Source organism: Gopherus evgoodei, chromosome 1, assembly GCF_007399415.2.
Source record: "Gopherus evgoodei ecotype Sinaloan lineage chromosome 1, rGopEvg1_v1.p, whole genome shotgun sequence".
In the NCBI taxonomy this organism is placed as follows: Eukaryota; Metazoa; Chordata; order Testudines; family Testudinidae; genus Gopherus; species Gopherus evgoodei.
In genome coordinates, this window is record NC_044322.1 from 10437814 (window position 1) to 10461428 (window position 23615).

At 45.7% G+C, this 23615-nt stretch overlaps 1 pseudogene; it reads right to left on the minus strand.

The window, feature by feature from the left end:
- Positions 1-447: 447 nt before the first annotated feature.
- LOC115645759 lies at positions 448-19468 on the minus strand (annotated as a pseudogene).
- Positions 19469-23615: the final 4147 nt, after the last annotated feature.

Below are 23615 nucleotides of genomic sequence, written 5' to 3' on the forward strand. Positions count from 1 at the left end.
ACAGTCAGGAATGCAGGCAACAAGGTCTCTGTCCTTCAGTGCTACACAATGCCTCATTTGCCTTCCATAGGTCATCTTGTGTGCAGGACGAGCACTCTACCTTAATGGATGCTTCCTTTCCTGTTTGAGTGACACAATTAGAGGTTTACAATGCAAACACTGCAGTGTAACTATACCACGGGACACAGATATTATAAGCAGGATTAATACATGCAGCATCCTACAAGCATTCCATAAAGTCTAAACACATTCTTGTAACACTAAGATCTATTTTTAACTATACTAAACCACAGGGGAGCCAGACTGGTTTCCAGCTGCACGTCTGTCAGTGTTCAGAGGGCCCCTGGGCCTTGGCATGAGCTGGTACCTGGTCTGCCAGCATCAGGCTTCTTGTAGGTTTTAGTCACAGTCCTGCCATGGTTTTGGTTTTTTTTAGAGAGAGACCAGTTACTTGGAGCTGGTGTACTTGGTCACAGCCTTGGTGCCCTCTGACACAGCGTGTTTGGCCAGCTCCCCAGGCAGCAGCAGGCGCACGGCGGTCTGGATCTCCCGGGAGGTGATGGTGGAACGCTTGTTGTAATGCGCCAGGCGAGACGCCTCCCCGGCGATGCACTCGAAGATGTCATTGATGAAGGAGTTCATGACACCCATGGCCTTGGAAGAGATGCCAGTGTCGGGATAACCTGCTTCAGCACCTTGTAGATGTAAATGGAGTAACTCTCCTTCCGGGTCTTGCGGCACTTCTTATCCCCTTTCTTCTGGGTCTTGGTCACCGCTTTCTTAGAGCCCTTCTTGGGCACGGGAGCAGACTTGTCTGGATCAGGCATAGTGACTTCAAAGCAGCTCACTTGATAAAACACCGATAGGACTCAGGAACCATACCACCCCAGCGGGAGCACCAGGTAATATGTTGTTTGAGGACAGTAGAAGGCAATGTGGCCTAAAGAACTGAACTGTGAGCCAGGAGACCTGGGTTCTAGCCTCAGCTTTGCTTCAGGCCTACTAAATGACCTTGGGCAAGTCACTTCACTGCTGTATGTTGGTTTTGCTGTCCATAAAACAGGGATGATAATCTCCTGTAAAGTGCTTTGAGGTCTCGGGGTGAAAAAAGCATGGTATTATTACCTTGTCCATATAATGAAAGTGCAGGCAGGAGATGCCTTGACCCGCTGATCTCATCACTTAGCCACCGTCTGGATATTTTACTTGTTCAGTTCTCACCCCCATTCAGTTAAAATGCTAGCTAGTGGTGGCAGATAGCATGGTATGCAGTCAACTGCTCTTAGATCCCACTGCCACTATGACATTCTGGGGTGCAATCTGGACCAGTGAGGGGCTGTACCACCTGCCTCGCAAGCTGAGGTGCCTCACAATGTACACTGCTCTAGCTCCTAAACTGGGTTCCTCACAAACCGTATCCGAGTGTCCATGTGTAGATGCAGCCTGCCGTCACACTCTGGTTGCCACCAGCCTGGGTTAGCACTTGCAGGATGATGCCAACACACTGTCAAGTCCTGAATTTCCTGCACAATGTGTGTTCTGCACAGCCCAGCCCTCTCCTGGACAGTCCAGATATAGTAGTCTGTTGACCCTCTAAGGGGATCAATTTAAAATAGCAAATTGTTGTATCAGGAGCTAACCACACAATTGCATTTAAACACAGTATTAGATGAGTTTTGATTAAAGAATAAAAAAGTATAACTACAAGGAGGGTGGTTTTAAGTGAGAACAAGTATAAAGTCATTAAAGTCAGAAACTATTATGAGAGAAAAAGATCAAACACTTTCTAGTACTAAAACTTAAACTAGACTGGGTTCAAGGTAAGTCCCTTACCGCATGTTTCCAGTAACATTGCTAATCAAATTCTCAGGCCAGGATCTGCTCCTCAAGTCCAACAGCTGTTTCTATTGTCATCTTAAGTGAAAGGGAGAGAGATGGATAGGGAGAAATAACTTGGTGTAGCTTTGCCCCTCACTTTTATAGTTCAGTCATCCTTGGAAATGCATTTTCCTCCAGATTACCCCTAGGTTAAGTTCATTCCCACTGTGAGGTCAGAGTCAAGGAGTCTGGTGGTGAAAGAGGTTCCAGGCTGTTTGCTAAGATACAGATCTGTTTGTTCCTGCCCCCCTTCCACAGGTGATTGCCCTAGTGATGACACCTGGCTAGAGGAGCCAACTTGTCTGTTGTCTTTGAGAAATAGGTTAATCTCCTCCCCAGACTTCTTTGGTAAACACACTTCAGTCATGAGTTCAGCTTATGTTCATAACTTTACATATAATGTTGCTATATACATTGTATCATGAAATTATTGACCAGCAAATTATTTGCTTTCAAATGACACCTCACAAGGCCTATTTTGTGCAATGGTTACTAAAATGGTGTGTGGGGTGTGAATACAGAGGTGCCTTCAATCACAACCGCCAAACCTAAAGCATGGGGTTCTGCCACTTGAGCTAGAAATGTAACTCCATTAGCTGGTAGTAGACTCATAACTTCTATTTGGACCATGAGAGCGAGTGGGAGGGGGTTGTAGCACAGGAATGGTCAATCTGAGCCTGAGAAGGAGCCAGAATTTACCAAAGTACATTGCCAAAGGGCCACAGTAATACGTCAGCAGCCCTCCATCTGCTCCCTCCTCCTGGCTCTCAGCGCCTCCCACTCACCAACAGCCCCACTGATCAGCACCTCCCCCTCTTTCCCAGCACCTCCCTATCAGCTGTTTTGTGGTGCGCAGGAGGCTCTGGGGGGGAGAAGTGAGGGCACGGCAGGCTCAGGGGAGGGGGCAGGAAGGGGTGGAGTGGGGGCAGGGCCTGTGGCAGAGCCAGGGGTTAAGCAGTGAGCATCCCCAGCACATTGGAAAGTTGGCGCCTGTAGCTCCAGCCCCAGAGTCAGTGCCTATACAAGGAATCGCATATTAACTTCTGAAGCGTCCCATGTGGCTCCGGAGCCACAGGTTGGCCACCCCTGCTGTAGCAGGACATGATCTGGTGTATTATACCATCTTGGGTGAGTTGCATACAGACAGCCCATTATTAACCCAATTTGTGTACACAGAATTCATCATGTAACACTGGAAAATGTAGCCCCCTCTTAATTTTTAAAGTCAAATAAAATTTTCTACCTACATTTTAGGGAAACAGGTTTACAATGAGCTAATGATTCCTGTGAACTAACTAGCTGCAGTTGATGCTCATGCACATTTGGTGTTTCATTGTCCTTCAGTTGTTAAACAAAAGAGTTTGATTCCTCCCCCACCCCCACGAAAGCTATTGATTATTTTTCTGTCTTTGATTTCAGCAAAAGGTTCCATTTGTTCAGCCCATTAAAATACACCAAAGGGGAAGCATTTGAAATATCTTCTGTGCCAGCAAGGCACAACTGCAATGAATTTCAAAGGGGGGGCTCCTGCTACGTGGAGGAGGAAGAGTTTGTCTTGCAAGAGCTTGCTGAAATTTATCAGCTTAATTAGGGGATACTCTGTGAGCATTTAAAAATAATTATTTTGCATACAAGCTGGAAATGACCAAAATTGCCTCATTAACATTAATTCACTGTAACTTGCACGTAATGAGCCCGTGATATATAGACTTACTTTAATGCTAATGTGGTTAGCATTTGTAATGGTAGAATATGATCTGTTCTATTTGCGCAATGGTACAGAAAGGAGCTGGGGCCTTATCCAGCAAAGTGCTGAACCTTCCCTTGCATTTAAAGACCCAATTCTGCTGCCATGGAGGCCGATGGTGTGAAAAATCAGGATGGGGGTGGGGGGTAATAGGAGCCTATATAAGAAGAAGCCCCAAATATCGGGACTGTCCCTGTAAAATCAGGACATCTGGTCACCTTACTGGCATTGGGGGGGCTGATCCAAGGCATTTGAAGACCAGAACCCTCTGGCTTCCTTGCTGCAGGACCATGCCCGATGTGAGCAAAAATGAGGTGCTCAGCACCACCAGTGGCACTCAGCACCCTGCAGGATCAGAATCCTGATTGCTGCAGCTTATGCTTCAGGTGCCACTTCATGGCAGCAGGTTGAAAGAGGATTGTCCACACTAGTATTTTTCTGTGCACTCCTATCGTTGCACTTGGATCAATGCAAATGAGTGCTAGTGTAGACCAGCAGGCTCAGTGGCTGCTGGTATTTTAATTGTCAAGCCCTGGCTGGCCTGACTTTCATTGGTGCGATCACTGCTAGAGCTGCGATGGTGCTAGTTAAGGGTGGGAGATGGACCAGAGTCTCCAGTCCACTATGTCTCGCTAGACTAAGGAATTATGCTCACTTACATCAGTGGAGGCTCTGGCCCCATAATTTTGCTGTTGTCACAAATTAAAGGTCATCTGACCATCACTTGGGCCAGGAGCGTCACAGAGACAGATTAACATACTGTAGGTATCAAGCTGCAGCAACAGCACAAACAGCACAAACCAATATTGCAGATTCTAAATAATGATGGGTGAAGTTCAAAACATTCAGTCCAGAGCAATCTAATGTAATATCTAAAAAATCATGTTTGCTATCAAGAAGGCTTAACCTAGGATGATGTACATGACAATGCTCCATAGAGATGGACAGAAGCACTTGTGCTGTATATGAAACATAATGGGTCTTGTTAAAATGAACTACTCCACAAAGGCAGAGGATTTTCATCTCTAGCTCACAACATGCTTTGCAAGGGTGTGGAAGCATGGTTATCTCTATTTTACAGCACAGGGGTTGGAACTCGGGGTGCTCCTGCACCCCTGGCTTGAAGTGGTTTCCATAATATACGGAGTTTACAGTTTAGTTCAATGGCTCTCAGCACTCTTGTTTTACAGATCAGGTAATGGAGGCACAAAAATATAAACAGTATCTCGACACCTCACTTGAGATTGGGGCCTTTGCTGTGTTAGGTGTTGTATGTATACATTGTAAGAGACGGGCCCCAAAGAATAGGCAAGACAAATGGAGTATTACCCCATTTTACAGATGGGGAAGTGAGGCACAGAGAGCAGCCACTCAAGGAATCTGTGGCAGAGTCAGGAACTGAACCCAGATCTCCTGAGATACAGTCCAGCCCCTTTACCACAACAGAGGCAGATAGAGTCAGTTCCTCACAGTGTAAGGAATGGATCCCAAATCTCTTGCCTCCCAGCCTGTCATAGAATCATAGAATATCAGGGTTGGAAGGGACCTCATAAGATCATCTAGTCCAACGCCCTGTTCTAAGCAAGACCAATTCCCAATCTAATCATCCCAGCCAGGGCTTCGTCAAGCCTAACCTTAAAAACCTCTAAGGAAGGAGATTCCACCACCTCCCTAGGTAACCCATTCCAGTGCTTCACCACTCTCTGAGTGAAAAAGTTTTTCCTAATATCCAACCTAAACCTCCCCCACTGCAACTTAAGACCATTGCTCCTTGTTCTGTCATCTGCTACCACTGAGAACAGTCTAGATCCATCCTCTTTGGAACCCCCATTCAGGTAGTTGAAAGCAGCTATCAAATCCCCCCTCATTCTTCTCTTCTGCAGACTAAACAATCCCAGTTCCCTCAGCCTCTCCTCATAAGTCATGTGCTCCAGTCCCCTAAGCATTTTTGTTGCCCTCCGCTGGACTCTTTCCAATTTTTCCACATCCTTCCCTGTCCTCAATCCACTAGGCAACAGCTGACCCCTAATGGTGAAACGTCAAACTACATTTAAATTTCCAAATCACGTTTGCCATTTCAGTTCCTGGGCATTTTGCCCCAATAATGTAACCCAGTGTCTTGCAATAAGGGCTGTAAAGAAGAGTATAAAAGGCTTGGAGAGCACTCCTATCGGAGCAAGCTTTGTTCTTGCTGGGTCAGCTCGCTCCCTGGGGTTAATTCCATCTGGGCTTTCTCAAGGAATCCAGGGAAGCGGTTTTCAGCAGGGGGTAGTTGCTTTACCCCTCTCTTAACAAAACATGATCAAAATCCTTGCAGACTCTTCCCTCAAAGTGTGTGCAAGCAAAACAGGCCCCTCCCCAAGTCTGTCTCTTGCACCAGTAACAAGATCTTCCTGGCTCTTACCTCACATCCTCAGCAATAAAGGGCTCCCAATGGTCTCCCCTCCTGTCCGCTTTGGTTTTCTTGACTAGCAGTTCCTCTCTGTAGTAGCTCTACTACTAGGTCATTGGGAGCTCAGCCAAGCCAAGCCAAGCCAAGCTGAGCCCTGATCCTACCCCTACCCGTGCCCCTGCCCTTGCCCTTATCCCCTCAGCTCTCTGGAGGGTGATGCAGTTTCTGGTCTCCATTTCCTACTGCCCTCTTGTATAAGGTCAGCTAATTAAGGTCCAGGTCTTTCTCAGGTGCAGTGGATGGGGCTAATCAGATAGACAGTGCCAGGCCTTTGACCCCAGAGGAAAGATCTCCCTTATACCTTTACAAAGAAGAGGAGGAAAATTAAACCAATATCATAGCTATATCTAGATGCATCTAAATGACAGTACACAGTGCAAAACAAACGGGAAGGCATTTCAACGTACTAATGATACATTAGTACTCTTGATACATAATGTACTAATGATACATGTGTCTCGTTGATATTTTTGTATAAATATGTTTATCTATTAACAAGGGGCTAATTTGCAGAGTAGAAGGAAACAAGTGATTTCCAAAAGGCGAAACATGGCTATTAGCAGAAAAAGAATGAAAATGTCACAACTGATTGAGGGGGAGGGGGAATGAACAGAAAATTACAGCCCTAGATGATCAGCACACCCAACTGATTACATTCCAAGCCCTCTGCCATTCTAATCATTCCTGCAGGAATTATCTTATAAGAACAGGCACTGCATCTTTATGGCCTTTACTCCCTAGCTGCCCATTTATTTTATCAAATAATGCCACCTTGTGCTTCGGTATAGGAGGAGCCTCTTGGTTCATGCTAACTCCAAGAAGGTGACTCTTTCTTTCCTTCTTTCCCCACATGGGATTTGTAAATTTCAAGCAGCGAAACATCCAGGGTGAAAGTCTCCCCTGTCAGAGGCCAGCGCATGAACTTGTGCATTGCTTAAGCGCTCTGCAGAAAAGTGAATTTAACCACAACCAAGAATAGAACCGGTTGAAAAATGTCCAGTGGAACATTTTGCCTATGGAAAATGCTGATTCATCGAAATCAAAACGTTCCCTGGGAACGCGGCCATTTTGACAAAATTTCATTTAGGAAAAAAAGTCCATTCCTGAGGCAGTAGGGTTACATGCTGCCCTTTGCAACATGCCAGGCCATCCCTTAGGGTGAAATTTTCATCCCCAATGAGCAAGCCACTGACCTACAGCTGAAATGACTTTTTATTATAGATTGAGGGAAACAGCAAGAAAGAACAAAAGTAACCTCTCTTGGAGAGACCACTGTGTGTGCGTCTCTCCTCTGTAACAACTGGGCAACAAAATGTTGGCTACCTCTGCAGCTAGTACTCTTTGATACATAAAGGTTGCTTGCCACAGAAATCAAAACATGTTTTCATGGAGGACAGGTCCATCAATGGCTATCAGTCAAAATGGTCAGAGATACAATCCAATGCTCTGGGTATCCCTAGCCTCTGTTTGCCAGAAGCTGGGCATGGGTGACAGGGAATGGATCACTCCATGATTGCCTGTTCTGTTCATTCCCTCTGAAGCACCTGGCATTGGCCACTGTCAGAAGACAGGATATTGGCTAGATGGGCCATTGGTTTGACCAAGCATGGCCATTCTTATGTTATTTTCAAGCTACATGTATCACATTTAGGTGCATAAAACTATGTCTGAATTAAAAATATATATATTCTATTTACATTTAGAGTCTATTTATGTCCTGTAAGGAACAGTCCTGTGCTGGCAGAAAGACATTTGATATCAAAGGTCTCTTTCATCTCCAACGTCTGTTTCCATTTCTTTGCACATGTCGTTTTGCATCTCATTGCCCCTAACTGAGTGGTTTTGAAAATCCACCCCGTTGAGATATTACTCTACCATAGAACTTATTTCTTTTCACACTGTGGCTAACAACCTTCTGTTTATAAATAATTTTGATGTCATGAGGGAACCTGCAGGCAGCACTGACAGCTGTTGAATTACTGTCATATTTTCTGGATTCCTGATTGGCTTTTTTCCTCTCCCACATGCACCCTAAAAAAGCCAAAGTCCATTTGGACTGCATGGTTAAGTGGCACTCTTCCTTCTCATTCAGTACTGATGATGCCACAATATCAGGACAGAGGGTACTGTGCTGCTATAGGTGGCATTAGGGTGACCAGAGGAGATGAAGAAAATATTGGGACACGTGGAGGAGGAGAGTCTGCTGGCAGAGTAAAAAAAAAAAAAGCTGAGTGCTGCCAGCGGGGGAAAAAAAACAACCCAGTGAAATCAGAACAAATTGCGTCCTGACCTAAGATCGGTCAGGATGAGGGACAACTACTCAAATATCGGGACGGTCCCAATTTTATCAGGATGTCTGGTCACCCTAGGTGGCATCTTTAGGATGAGGCATGAAACCAAGAAAGATCCTGACTGCTCTTGTTCATCAAAAAAATCTCATAGCAATTTTCTCTAGAGAAGGAATATTAAAACAGGTTACCTGGCCAAATTCCAGCATAGGTCATTTATACTCTGCTAACCTAAATCCCGCGTGTCATGTTAATTGGATGTGGTATTCTTTGTCCTAAACAAACATGTTCTGTTAAATTGTTGCTATGTTTTACCCCAGAAATAGCTGCATTTTAATGGTGAGCAACTGTATATTCATGCCTTCTGTGAGGAATAACTGGGTCTGTGGATGATGGGAAAGTAGTGAATGTGTTATTCCTTGACTTTAGCAAAGCTTTTGATACGGTCTCCCACAGTATTCTGGCCAGCAAGTTAAAGAAGTATGGGCTGGATGATTGGACTATAAGGTGTATAGAAAGCTGGCTAGATTGTCAGGCTCAACGGGTAGTGATCAACGGCTCCCTGTCTAGTTGGCAGCCTGTTTCAAGTGGAGTGCCCCAAAGGTCGGTCCTGGGGCCAGTTTTGTTCAATATCTTCATTCATGATCTGGAGGATGGTGTGAACTGCACTCTCAGCAAGTTTGCAGATAACACTAAACTTGGGGGAGTGGTAGATACGCTGGAGGGTAGGGATAGGATACAGAGGGACCTAGACAAATTAGAGGACTGGGCCAAAAGAAACCCGATGAGGTTCAACAAGGACAAGTGCAGAGTCCTGCACTTAGAACAGAAGAATCTCATTCACTGTTACAAACTAGGGACCAAATGGCTAGGAAGCAGTTCTGCAGAAAAGACCCTAGGGGTTACAATGGATGAGAACCTGGATATGAGTCAACAGTGTGCCCTTGTTACCAAGAAGGCTAACGGCATTTTGGGCTGTATAAGTAGGGGCATTGCCAGCAGATCGAGGGATGTGATCATTCCCCTCTATTTGACACTGGTGAGGCCACATCTGCTGTACTGTGTCCAGTTTTGGGCCCCACACTACAAGAAGGATGTGGAAAACTTGGAAAGAGTCCAGTAGAGGACAACAAAAATGTTTGGGGGCTGGAGTACATGACTTATAAGGAGAGGCTGAGGGAACTGGAATTGTTTAGTCTGCAGAAGAGAAGAATGAGGTGGGATTTGATAGCTGCTTTCAACTACCTGAAAGGGGGTCCAAAGAGGCTGGATCTAGGCTGTTCTCAGTGGTAGCAAATGACAGAACAAGGAGCAATGGTCTCAAGTTGCAGTGGGGGAGGTTTAGGTTGGATATTGGGAAAAACGTTTTCACTAGGAGGGTGGTGAAGCACTGGAATGGGTTACCTAGGGAGGTGGTGGAATCTCCTTCCTTAGAGGTTTTTAAGGTTAGGCTTGACAAAGCCCTAGCTGGGATGATTTAGTTGGGAATTGGTCCTGCTTTGAGTAGGGAGTTGGACTAGATGACCTTCTGAGGTCCCTTCCAACCCTAATATTCTATGATTCTATGATTCTATGTGCAAAAACATATAGCATCGACACCTTTCTGCCAAGAAGTAGCAGATCCCAGGCTGGGGTGGGCAGGGGCTGCAGTTTGCTTTTCCATTAGAAGAGAATCAGCAATTGAAGTCTGAGGATTTCCTTAGTGTGACGTATATATCTACACCACCTGGTGTGGGGCTGTATCCTCAGGACTTCCTCCCTGGAGACACTATCTTCCTGTCGCCCTCCCCAGGCTTAGTCCCTACTCAGCCCCTGCAGCCAGCCAGGAGCTCCTTCATTGCTCCTCCGGTCCCTGCTAGCAAACTGTCTTTGGCTCAGTCCTAGCAACCAGCCAGGAGCCTCTCATTCCCCTGGTCCCTACCCCCATGTAGCTGTCCATGATTTGGAGCATGATTCTGCTGCTCTTCCAGCCAAGCACACAGCTTCTCCAGCTCCGAGCAGCTACTAACTGCTGATCTGTTCTGCAGCTCCTTTTTATAGTGCTCTCCTGGCCCTCTGATTGGTTTCTTCCTCACAACCACTCCACTGCTCCTTTCCTGGGATGGGTGTGGCAGAACCCTGAGGCCTCCAGAAGGGGGCCTTTGGGCCTAGTCCACCCCTTCACACCCTTCCCCTCCCCAATAGGATTGGGGTGGTAGTTCTACTACGATCTCTTGTCCTGGTTTAGCAGGGTCTTCTTTCCCTGATCTCTCTGTTTCGAGAGAGTGCTTTTCTCTGATGTGTTGCCCTCTTTAGTCAGAGTCTACTCTCCCAGGTCTCTCTTACCTGGAGAGCATTTAAGAGCCCTTTCAGTTCACGTTTGCGTCCTGGACTTCAGAGTCTCTGCATGCCACAGCTTGTCCATCCCTGTATGCAGAGCCCCCACTTCCGTCTCCCGGTCAAATACTAACTGGAGCAGGCTCTTTTTCTCCTCCTTAGCGAACTGGAGATCCGGGGCCAGCTGCTCTCTTGGACACTGCTGGGATCTTTTCTTTTAAATATTGGTATGTAAACAAAGGTAGAATCTCGGGGGTCCAGGCTGCTCCAAACAACGACTGACAGAGGTTGCATTGAGAGTAGGGAGGTGATCCCAGGGTAACAGCTGGTGGTCTGAAAACTCCAGGCTATGATTCCATTTAGGGCTCTGGACCGGAGCCTTGAAGTCTGAACAGGGCATGGCTCCCTTCCCTTCCAGAAACCAGAGTGAGCTCCGGGAAAAAGGGCAGCAGATAAATGACCTCCTTCCCTCATGGAGGCAAGGACAGCACAAAGAACAGAGGATGGTTGCAGTTTTCCTTAGGAACAGGGAGGATGAAATCCGATGCCGTTTGGATTATCCCTACAGGCCTCGGAGGATTGACTGTGGGCCACGAGACATTTTGCTGACGTTGACCATCTGCAGGCACGGCCCCCCTGCAGCTTCCAGCCCTGTGGTTTGCCCTTCCCGGCCAATGGGAGCTGCGGGAAGTGGCAGCCAGCACATCCCTGTGGCCCGCTGCTTCCTGCATCTCCCACTGACTGGGAACAGCAAACCGTGGCCACTGGGAGCTGCGGGGGGCCATGCCTGCGGACAGTCCACGTCAGCAAAATGTCTCGCCTGCAATCAGATTACCTTGATGGACCGCATGCGGCCCGTTGGCCACAGGTTGCCCACCAGTGGTCTAGAGGAAGCCTGGCAACAGCAAAGATGTGCATCTTTTGATGTACACTGATTAACAAAGCATAACACCAGATGTTACCAGCTTATCCTCCAAGCTTGGAGAAATGACGTCCTGTACAATCTTCTGACTTAGAGTGGGATTTTCAAAGGAACCTAAAGGAGACAGACACACAACTTCCTTGGGCTCAGTTGAAAATCCCAGTGTAAAGCTGGGTGAGCTGTTCATCAAGGATGAGAAGCTAGTTACAAACTGAGCTTTTCATTCTTACCCTCAGTGCTACTGTGAGTCACGTGATATTTGGGGATTTTCTTAAAGCTCCAGCCCTAGGAGCCATGTGAATGTGCGAGAATGCCAACTTTCTTTCTATTTTTAAAGTTTCTTACTCTTCTGGTTGCAGAGAAAAGCTTGAAAATGTTACCCCAGTGTTCCCTAAAGCCTAAAAAACCAGCAGGCAAATGTAAAAAATAACAACTATGGGGTTATTTAAGTCTTGTGACATTAGGGAGCTGGACTCAAGAGTTTTGAACATGTGGAATTGGCAATGACAATTTATTGGTTAACATGTTGTTTGTGAAACACTCCTGCTTCCTGCAAGCTTAGTCATTGCCTGTATGCTCTCGGCACATCGCTTCAACAAGGACCATTCGTTCTGTTGGGTGTTTGCAATCTGTTGGCTTTCAAAAGCCATTGTTTGTTACATTCACCTACAGTCACATAGCATTGCCTTCTGCCTTCGGTCTGTATGACTTGAACTTTTGAAGCAGGAAAATAAAGGACTAATGCCTTGAGAAGGTGTGTGGTCTATTGGATTAGACACTGGCCTGGATGTCTGAGAGCTGGGCTTTATTCCTGGCTCTGCCACTGACCTGATGTGAGACCTTGGGCAATTCACTTAATCGCTCTGTGCCTCAGTTTCTCCATGCATTGGCTGCCTTGTCTATTTTGCTTTAAGCTCTTTGAGGGTAGGAGGAGGGACTATCACCATGCAGGGATATACTGCCTAGCACAATGGGGGGACCTGATCTCAACTGGGGCCTCTAGAGACACTGTAGTACACATAATAAATATTTTATAATAAACATGCTGTATGAATTTTCAGATGAATAGTTATTTGTGCTGAAATTCATAACTGCTTTTGGGGTGCAGAAACATGTTGACAAATACCCTGTAACCCCTTGAACATTCTCAGTTAATGAGTAGCATGACCTAATGAATCATCAGCACTGAGTCTGAGGGCTTGCCTACATCACAAAGTTGCAGCGATGGTGAGGGGGTTACAGCGCTGCAACTTAGGAGGTGTACACATCTGCAGGGCATCACCAGCGCTGCAACTCCCTGTTTGCAGCGCTGGCCGTACTCCCGTTTTGTCTCGGGTGTAGAGGATCCAGCGCTGGTGATCCAGCGCAGATAATCAAGTGTAGACACTTACCAGCGCTTTTCTTGACCTCCGTGGAATAAGCAGGTATCCCAGCATACCTGAGAAAGCCTCTGGTAATCAAGCAGGTCTTCTTCCCCGGTTTGCTCTCGCGTTCCCCGAACCCCCGAGCAAGCAGGTCTCCTTCCCTGCGGTTTGCTCTTGCGTTCCCCGAACCCCTGAGCAAGCAGGTCTTCTTCCCTGCGGTTTGCTCTCGCGTTCCCCGAATCCCCGAGCAAGCAGGTCTCCTTCCCTGCGGTTTGCAGGGGGGTTCGGGGAACGCGAGAGCAAACCGCGGCGAAGCTGGTCTCCTTCCCCGGTTTGCTCTCGCGTTCCCCGAACCCCCGTGCAAGCAGGTTTCCTTCCCTGTGGTTTGCAGGGGGGTTCGGGGAACGCGAGAGCAAACCGCGGCGAAGCTGGTCTCCTTCCCCGGTTTGCTCTCGCATTCCCCGAACCCCCCTTGAAGCCGCCCAACAGCGCTGCAGTGTGGCCACATCTAACACCACTTGCAGCGCTGGTTGCTGTAAGTGTGGCCACTCTGCAGCGCTGGCCCTATACAGCTGTACTAATACAGCTGTAACAACCAGCGCTGCAAAATTGTAGATGTAGACATACCCTGAGTCTCTTTTTTGATGCAAATATTTGCAAGTTCACTTTTTTTATTTACTGTTCAATCCACTCTGGACCTGATTTAGGCAAAAATGTTCCCACTGAATTCAATGGGAGCTTTGTTTGAGTCAGGACCAACTGCGTAGGCACTGCACAATTTGGACAAACTCATCTCTGAAGTCGGTGGAGTGAAGCCAGGGACAAATCTGGCCCATTGTGGTTTGTCTTCGACACTTCGGCTATGGTTACGCTATGAGCTAGGGGCGTGGTTCACCCACTCGTTTACAAGTACCAGCGGTAGCTCAAGGAGACCTAGCATGAATGTAAATAGTAGTGTAGCTGTGGTCACACAGGCAATGGTTAAGCACGTATCCACCGTTTTCAGGTTTGTACTTTGCACAGCTCAGCTGTGGCTCCACTACTGTTGTCCGTACTACCTGGGCTATGCTGCTGTTTGTACTCACACTAAATTTCCTTGCGTTATCACCAGTATGTGTACATCCCTCGCTCATAGGTATAGCTTTAAAGTAGTGCTTCTGATTCTAATACTTCACGAACTACTATATTCTATCTAGGCGCATATGCTGCATCTATCACTGTGCTATTATGACTTATTTGTATGATCACCTACAGGCCCTAATAAAGACTGGGGACCCCTTGTGGTAGGCACTGTGTGAGCATATAGAGACAGTCCCTGCTTTGAAGAGCTTATTTAACGCTGATGATGTTGGTAGGCAGGACCAAACCTGGGACGTCTGGAGCCTAGTCTATGAGCCTCTACTGCATGAGCTAAAAGCCCCGTGGCCGTTAGCTAAGGCTGTAGTAGACTCATTAATCTCTAAGCAGTCCTGGTGCCACTAGATGGGACAGAGCACCACATCCAGGAGATGTGTGGGTTACACTTACAAGCTAGATAGACAATAGGTATGAGAAACAGAGGGCCAAGGATGTGAAGTAACCTGCTCAAATTGGTGATTAAGATGGGAACAGAACCCAAGTTTCTTGACTCTCAGAGCAATGACTCATCTACTGGTCCATGCTATCTCCTCTTCATTAAGTTGTGATTTGGGTCTAATTTTATTGTAATTAGGCTTAGTTGTTGCTCTAATTCAGAACTATGTCTAGTACCAGCCATGGTTAACGAGCTGGATTGTGACTTGGACGACACACCTGCACAAAGGAGAAACAGGGAATAAGAACCCCCTTGTACCCCTGCATGGATTCTTCAGGTGTTGGATACCTGTTTGTGGGAGAGTGACCGTGAACAACATGCTTGTTTACTCCTGCCCCAGAGCAGGTCTGGGGAGTGCCCAGGAAGGGGAAAGGAATGAGTTGTGCCATGGAGCCGGCAGTGAGGAGTACGTGTGTGTGTCATGACTTTGATATAGGCCAGAAGCAAATGACTCCTCACAAGCAGAGGGCAGCTGGGAAGGAACTGTGCTTCCCTGGGGTAACTATGAACACAATGCCTTTCTGGCATTATGGGGCTTATGCAGCACCCCTTGCTGTGACTAAAGGCACAATCTAACCCAGGCAGACAGAATGGGTTGGAAAATGGGGGAATGTGCCACTGAAAATTTCAACTTTTCATTTTTAGAAAAGGGAACTTTTAGTTTTTTGACTTAAACCCCCAAAGTCTGTGGTTTTTCGATAAAAAGAGAGCAGATGCTTTTGGGTGAGAAAAGTCATTTAGTCAAAAACCCAGCTTTCCATTGAAAAAGAGTTTTGAGGGGAAAGTTTTGACCGGCTCTTCTACTGGACTGTTCGGTGTGACGCGCTAAGCTGTGGATTAGGCTTCACACACGGACAAGGAGCTCACGGTTAACAATAGCCATAACCAGTGACATGCCATGACACTTTTAGTCAGGCATGCAATTCTATACTTGCAGGCAAAATGGTGTCCTTGATGTGGCCCTCAGAGGTATGGTGCATGCAAGGTCACATCAGAAAATGGCGTCTGCTGTGCACTTTCAGGGGCCGGACAGAATTGTCCCGTGGGCACAGCCAGTCCTGGGATATGCACTGCATGCCTTGAATACATAGAAGGCATGCCTCTGACCATAACTCTGTCAGGAGTGACAAACAGTGAGGGCCAAGCAGGGGATGGAAACCTCAGGTTTGCAATGGTCAGAGATCATGAGGGATGCTTATTGATACATATGCATCCTGGGCTCCAAATATTTTTAACTTCATCTTATTAAAATATGGGACAGCGTCCAGAATAAAGGTGGGGGTCGGAGTCTGAACTTAGATCTGAAAGAAAGACTTTGGGAAGGGGGCTATAAAAGGAGGGGGAGGGGCTTGGCATTGCTTTGGGATCCAGATACCTGTTTGCTTAGGTTTTGGCTTTGTGGTCGTCCTTGGAAACAAACCAAATTGTGCACAGTATGACCCGTGTGTGTTTCAGTGTGTTGAATATGCAATGATTCTGGGATCACTCACCAAGCTAAATTCTCTTCACTCAGTCATCCCAGGGGCCCCCCAATGCCAGTGCAATAATGGGCTCTGAGGGCGAGCAGAATAATTTCTGCCTATGCCGTGAAAGGAGCAGCTTTCTGGGCCTATCCTCTTGCTGGATGAAATTCACTCCTGTGCAGAGCGCTAGCACCTGCCTAGTCACCAGTTAAATTCCACTTAGGCCCTATTTTGAGTAACCTCATTTGTTCACATATGCAACTGTGACAGAGGTGTCAGGCTGGCTCAGAACATACTTGCCCTGTGGGTGAGACCGCTGCTGAAAATTAGCTGCCGTTAGTGCTAGGCTTTTGCTGGGACTGTGAGTGTCTGTCTTGGATCAGCAGCCTGGCGCTGTTTGTCTTTGTTTGGGCACCCTAGCTTCTGATGCTTAAACCCTCGTTATGAATTGTCAGGGTCTCACTGAGCCACTGGCGGGAGGAGTGTACAGTATGATCTGGGATACACGGACTGTTGCCCATGTCCATGTATTTCATGTGTTGAGGAGCTACCTGTGAGAATGAGCCCTCACAGGCCTATTCAAGGCAACATGAGGCCTAGCAAATTCATAGCACAGCCCAGTGTGCTTGCACTGCAGTGGGTTTAGGGTGGTTCTTAGAAGCTCCAGAGAACATGGCTTTGGAGCGGGGACTGGTGCACAAGCACTGAGTCCATGGGTGCTCCAGGGCTCAAGCACCCAAAGAAAAAAAATAGTGGGTGCTCAGCATCCACCAACCAAAGTTATTGGGCGTCTGGGGGAGGTGTTGGGGGGAGGGGAGAAGAGCAGAGAGCATTTGGAGACTCAGGGGAGGGGGCAGAGCAGGGGTGGGAAGAGGCAGAGCAGGGGTGGAGCCTCACCAAAGGGGGAGGAGCAGGGACAGGAAGAGGCAGGGTGAGGGTGGGGCCTTGGGGAAGGGGCACTTGGCCTAAGGCCAAGCAGGATGGAATACCCCTGGGAAAAAATAAAAGTCAGCACCTATGGACTGGTGCACCACTCTGCAATGCCAACATGCTGACCGAGCCATTGCTGTTTTATGGCAAAGTCCCGCAGTGTGCTTGCCTTGCAATGTGCTTGCAGTCCTGCATGCTGCTATTGCTAAGATCATGCATGCCAGCGCGATTCTCTTTCATCATGCCCTGCTTTGGGGAGGGGAAATACAGCAAAACAGCATCCTTTCCTGGCCCAATGCCCCAGGACAGTGCTATAGGGCTCAACCACTTTTATTTAAGTGATTTTAGCACGATTGCTCCAAATCCGTGTTACTGGAGTATGTTTGGGGCCATTTCAGTCGTTCTGCTGTTGAACCTGTGAGAAGGGCATGCTGCAAAAAATAGTAGTGGAGATTCATTAGGTGGTGCTCTTCTCTCTGAATCAGTATGGCGCCCTGGTGCAAAGTGTCGCTATGCAGCAAGAGGGGCCATCCTCCAGGTAAAGTACATCACGTAAGTAAACCAAGGGCCATAATCACTAGAGAATATTCAAGATTCCATGGCCCTTCTCACAGGAGCATGATGGCTGCATTGTATATGGAATGTGCAAGTGTGTGTTTGCTTCTATGACTGTGGTGAATGGTGCTCAACTCATACAACAACCCCCATACAAATCCACAGGCTCTGTGTTAGGGTGTATGCAGTGCCTAGGTAGTTGGTATGCTAAGGCCACTGCCTGTCATGCTAACTTGTACTATCTCATTGTTTCCTTCTGCTCCCTGTTGTCTCCTGTTGTGTACTTAGATTGTAAACTCGCTGGGCCAGGACCATCTTTGTTCTGTGTTTTTGTGCTGTGCCCAGCACAGGGGGATCCTGGTTCATGGCTGGGGCACCCAGACCCTATCACAATACAAATAATTATTAATGATAAAAGTAATACCTGCAATCACTATTAGCTTGCCCTGTCTGTACATTCTACCTACCAACTGATTATTTTAACTAGAGACATGGCTGCCTGGTAATAACCATGTTCACAGCTGTTTCAAGGCCTCCCATTTGCTTCCACTATCTCTGATCCTGAACTCTCCTTCTTCCATATTTGCAAATCTGCTTGTTTTCATTTCTGAAATGTTGTTTCCACGAGCCACCCCTTGGATTCCTCCTCTGCTGAAATCCCCATTCATCTCATCTCACCTGGACAACTTCAAATCCTCTGCCTACTGTCCTCAAAATTCCCAGCCTTTCACACTCAAGCCCATGCACAAAGCTGCTACCCACCTTCTAAAAGAAGAGCCACCCCTTCACCTCCATCCTCAGTTCACCTGGCTTCCTGTTCTATTCGGGATCCTGTTCAAACTGTCCTCCGTGGGCCAGACACTTAGCTGATGAAAGTTAGTGTAGATCCATTGACTTCAGTGGAGCTATTCCAACTCACACCATCTGGCCCCTTGTTTTTCAAACCTTCCATAGTCTTAGCACCCATTTGATAGGCTGTGTTATTGGTGTACAAAAGACACAAGGTCTATCACGGATTTTCTCTCTCCATTCATGCTGCCTTGACCCTTCTGGTGTGAGATCCTTCTCCATAGCTCCAGCCAACTGGACTAGCCTCCCTGAACATCTATAGTTCTTCATCCATTTTCTGATCTCATCTGAAAACCTTTCTTCTTTCTCATCATTAAGCTCCTAACTTTTTTGCACCTTCCATTATTTTGTATGGGTCCTACAATTTAACTAAGCAGTGGGGGGGTTCAAATTCTTAATCAAACAATTTCTTTGTGGCTCAACCTCTCTTGCCGATTCATGATCATGAGTATCAACTCCCCACCTGCTTACTTGCATAATATCTCACTAGCAACTACAGCAATTGTTTAAATGGGAAAGTGATGGGCTCCACTTGGGCACCCAAGATTACTAGTCGCTAAGAGATCTTTTAAAAGGGCCTCATTTTTAAAGCATTTTCTGAAAAGCAGGCCCCTTTTAGATGCCTCAGGTTGGACACCCAAAATCGCCAATCTCTTCAGAAAATCTTGGCAAATATTAGGAAATTAACTGTTATCTATAGCTGTCTTTTAATGTGACTTGCCAGCCGGAAATAAATAAAAGTGGTTGAGCCCCATACCACTGTCCTGCTTGAGTCACCACCCTATGACTAGCCAGCTCTTCATGGACCACTAGTCATCCATAAACTCAAAACTCAAAGCATTTTGGAATTCAGCTTATATGAAAAGCCCTATATAAAATTAAGTGAGATCCAGGTTGGCCGTCCTGTGTTAGCAGTAGCACACTATAAAAATAAAAAGGAAATTGCAGAGTATTTTTTCTTGACACCCACATAATATAGAACAAAAGATTGATGATAACTACACTCTTGAAATCAGTGACTGCACTGAAGAAGGCTCTGGGAGCCGCTTGTTACAATTCTATCACCTAATTGACGGGAAGGCTGCAAGGATTCTGAAGAGCAGAATTTTTTGCCTTAAAATAGACCACACTGTATGAAATAGTAGGTATTTCTCAATATTCCCAGGAGAAGAGATGCACCCCCTCCAAGAGCTTCACTCCCATCTTCCCCCCACCCCACAAATTATACATCTGAAGTTGAACACGGTAGTGTACTGTCAATGCATCCAGTAAAATGCCAAAGCATCATTTAGACCTCACAAGTGGAACGTACTTTACCCCAGTTTTGTAATGAGGGCAGATAGGGGAACACTGTACAATACTAGTTACTAGGACATTGAAATGAGAAAGACCTGGTAGATCTTTGAGCTCCTCAAGGCAGGGACCTTTCCTTCTTTCCTGCTTGGAAAGTACCTAGCACTAGCACTTTGTGGGTTCTGGTGGAAATGAACAAGTGCAGGAGATTCCAGATGTCTTTAAAGAAGGATTGTATCAGATGTTAAATTGATGCTATGTGTGATCTTAGCCAAAAAGCCAAGGTGTCTGAGGTCACAATACCTCTAAGTTCTCTCACTGGGGCTTTGCACTTCTCTCAATGCAGAGCTGTGGCTAAGGGTGACAATTGTGTGTGGTACAATTATGTTAACTTGTCTGTATTCTATCTGCTTCCCCTTTATTCAGGTCCTGACACTATCTTCTGGAAATGTATTGTAATACTTGAGAATAGGGAAAGGAGGTTGAAGAGTCAGCAAAACCTAATCTCTCCAGACTAGAAATCCAAGTGAGATTTTGAGTGGGATTTAATTCCAGGCTCTGAAATGGGATATGATAAAGGTAATATCCCCTCCATTAATGCGCTGTGGCCCTCCACACTGAGAAAACCAAGGACCATAAATAGAAATTGAAGATCTGTGCAGAACACTCTATTGGAGACTGGTTGAGCATCATTGCTAGTGTTGCTCTTAAAGCCAGCAGTTCAGTGCTTATGCCCATAGCTCCAATTGCTCCTGTGTGTGCCATGTTCCCAGCCTGGCTCTAGTCCTGCCCCTGCCATGCTCAGTTTCCGACTCCTGATTCTGGCTCTCATCCTCAGCTCGGATCCTGCTCTTTGACTTCTGGATATTGATTCCAGCTCCAATCTGACCACCCGTGCCCCTGTCTGTGATGATTCCCAAATAAGACCCTTTGTTGTAATGAAATACAAGTCAAAATTCACCACTTAGTGCAGCTCCAATGACTTAAAATGAATGACACCAAAGATCAATTTGGACCATAAGGTGTTAAAGTATTTTATTGTACTTCAGGGAGGAGCACAGTAAAATGGCAAACTATGATTCATGAAAATTATAAGGGGACAATGACATGGAAAATAGCATCACCACAAGACCATCCTCCTGGCAGACTGGGATATAGGAGATCTGAAATCTTCAGCTTTGCCACAGACTTACCATTGGACAAGTCATTTAGATAATATGGTGATGGAGGCCATATAATTACCTATATATAAAGAAAGATTACACTTAAAGTATGGCTTTCCTGTGAAAAGTTGCTATAGAAATGGCATCCTGGGCTTTCATGTTTGTGTCCCCCTGACTCCAGATCTAATCTTCTCAGTTTGCAAATAAATAGAAGGTTTGTAATTGCCAGCCGTGGAAACTCATGCTAGACCTAACATCTCATCTCCCTCACACTTGTCCATCCATGCTACCCATTATGCATGCAACATCCTCACCAAACCTGTTTGCCTGGGACCCTTCTTTGTCTCATTCAGATCTTTCCTAAAATTTCACTTTGCCAGCTTGCCTATGAAAAGGGAAATGGGATGAAGATAGCAAAAAATAAACCACCATGATATGGCTGTGCTTTACTGAATAACCATGTGATCTGACTGACATTCTTGTCCCTCTGCTGTTTAAATGATCTATGAGGACTCACTGAGAAGCCACCAGGTCAAATTGAGCCCAAGCACTTAGTGATGAGAAGTTATGAAGGCTGTTTGATAACCTATTTGAAATGAGTTGGTGGTCATAATCTAGTCTCTAATGGGCATGTCATAGAATCATAGAAATGCAGGTCTGGAAGGGATCTTGAGAAGTCATCAAGTGCAGCCCCTTGTGCTGTGGCAGGACCAAGTAAACCTAGACCATCCCTGATAGGTGTTTGTCCAGACCGCTTTTAAAAACCTCCTGTGATGGGGGATTCCACAACCTCCACTGGAATCCTACTCCAGAGTTTAACTACCCTTAGAGTTAGAAAGATTTTTCTAATAACTAACCTAAACCTCCTTTGCTGCAGATTAAGTCCATTACTTCTTGTCCTAACTTTAGTGGACATGGAGAACAATTGATCAGAATCCTCTTTATAGCAGCCCTTAACATATAAGGAGACTGTCAGTCTTTTCTCATGACTACACATGCCCATTTTTTAAACCTTTCCTGACACGTCAGCTTTTCAAAACCTTCCATTATTTTTGTTGCTCACCTCTAGACTCTTTAATTTATCCTTGTCTTTCCTAAAGAGTGGTGCTAAGCTGAGTGGAACAATTACCTCCCATATCTTACATGACGTTCTTGTTAATACATCCCAGAATATTAGCCTTTTTCTGAGCAGCATCACACTATTGACTCATATTCAATTTGTGATTCACAAGAACCCCAGATCCTTTTCAGCAGTACTACCGCCTAGCCAATTCTTCCCCATTTTGTAGTTGTGCGTTTGATTTTTTCCTTCTTAAGTGAAGTACTTTGCACTTGTCTTTATTGAATTTTATCTTGTTGAATTCAGACCAATTCTCCAATTTGTCAAGGCCATTTTGAATTCTCCTTCTGTTCTCCCGAGTGCTTGCAAGCCCTCCCACTGTGGTCTCATATGCAGATTTTATAAGCATACTCTCCATTATCCAAATCATTGAAAGAAATATTGAATAATACCAGACCCTGGACCGACCCCTTCGGGACCCCATTAGATACACACTCAAAATTTGACAGCAAACTGCTGATAACTACTTTTTGAGTACAGTCTTTCAATAAGTTGCACACAGGGGTGCCATTTCAGATGGGGGGGGGCAACTTTAACCATGATTCCAGGTGCTACTTAGGCACCTAAAAACTCTAGTATTTTTGCAGATAATAACTTAGAAATTAGCTGACAGGAGCACTGTATCTAATTCCTATATAAAGAAAGAAATTATTAGATCCACTCAGCTCTAATACTAACATGTTCTGAGGTCTTGTGACAAGTCACTTGAAGGACACTGGTTAGGTTTAATGTATACTAACTCTTGAATATGGTTGAAAGAATTGTCAAAACTCTAGATTACTTTCTATCACATAGGCTACTTACTTTTTGCAGTTCACCAAGCTTGGAACAGATCACTTAATTTTTGGAAATATCCTGCTCAGGCAAGGCCCTGTGAGTTTATACTGCACCTGCCTGGGGCTCTAGGGGTGTTACCCCACTAGAAGTAATAGACTAGAAACTGACTTTAAACAGGAGTGAAAATGACGCTTTCAAGTCACTTTCACACTATCGCCAAATCATGAGTCAGGCTCACCAGAAATCATGAAATTGGCTTAAAAATCATGATTATGTAAAAATAATAGATTTGCTGTTCTTTTTATTTGCTTTCTGCTTTTTGAGCCTTTAGAGTGCACTGGGGTCACATTTTGAAACTTTCTTCACAACCATGAGGGCTAGAAACTTACTTTTTCTTTTAGAATGAAGACTGAAGTCATAATATAACCACTTGACTCCAGTAGCTGGAACTTTAAGGAAAACAGTAATTATCATGAGACTCATGACCAAATCATGAGACCAAAAAAATTCCACATTTTAAAGTTGAGAAAAAAATTGAGTCTTCTGAGGTATATCAGGGCCACTGCAGGCAGGAAAGGAAAATAAACAGGTACAGGAGCTCTGGGCAGCTTTACCTCTTGAAAAAGAAGTTGGATGGTTAGTTCTTCCAGTCCTTAATCAGGTAAAACGTCTATTGCCGTCAGTGCCTCCACTCATAGATCTTAACATGAGCTTAATAACTATACATTTCGTACTTAAATATGAGCCATCTCATCCAGGGCTACACATTTTATATGCATTGGCTCAGGAGTTACATTTTCAGGCATATTCTGAACAGTGCTGAGCACACAAATGGTGCCCAGTGAATAATACAAATCATGACAATAATCATTGACTTTAGGGACTCTGTGGATGCGGTCTCTGTTCTTTTTTCTGAAACTGGCCT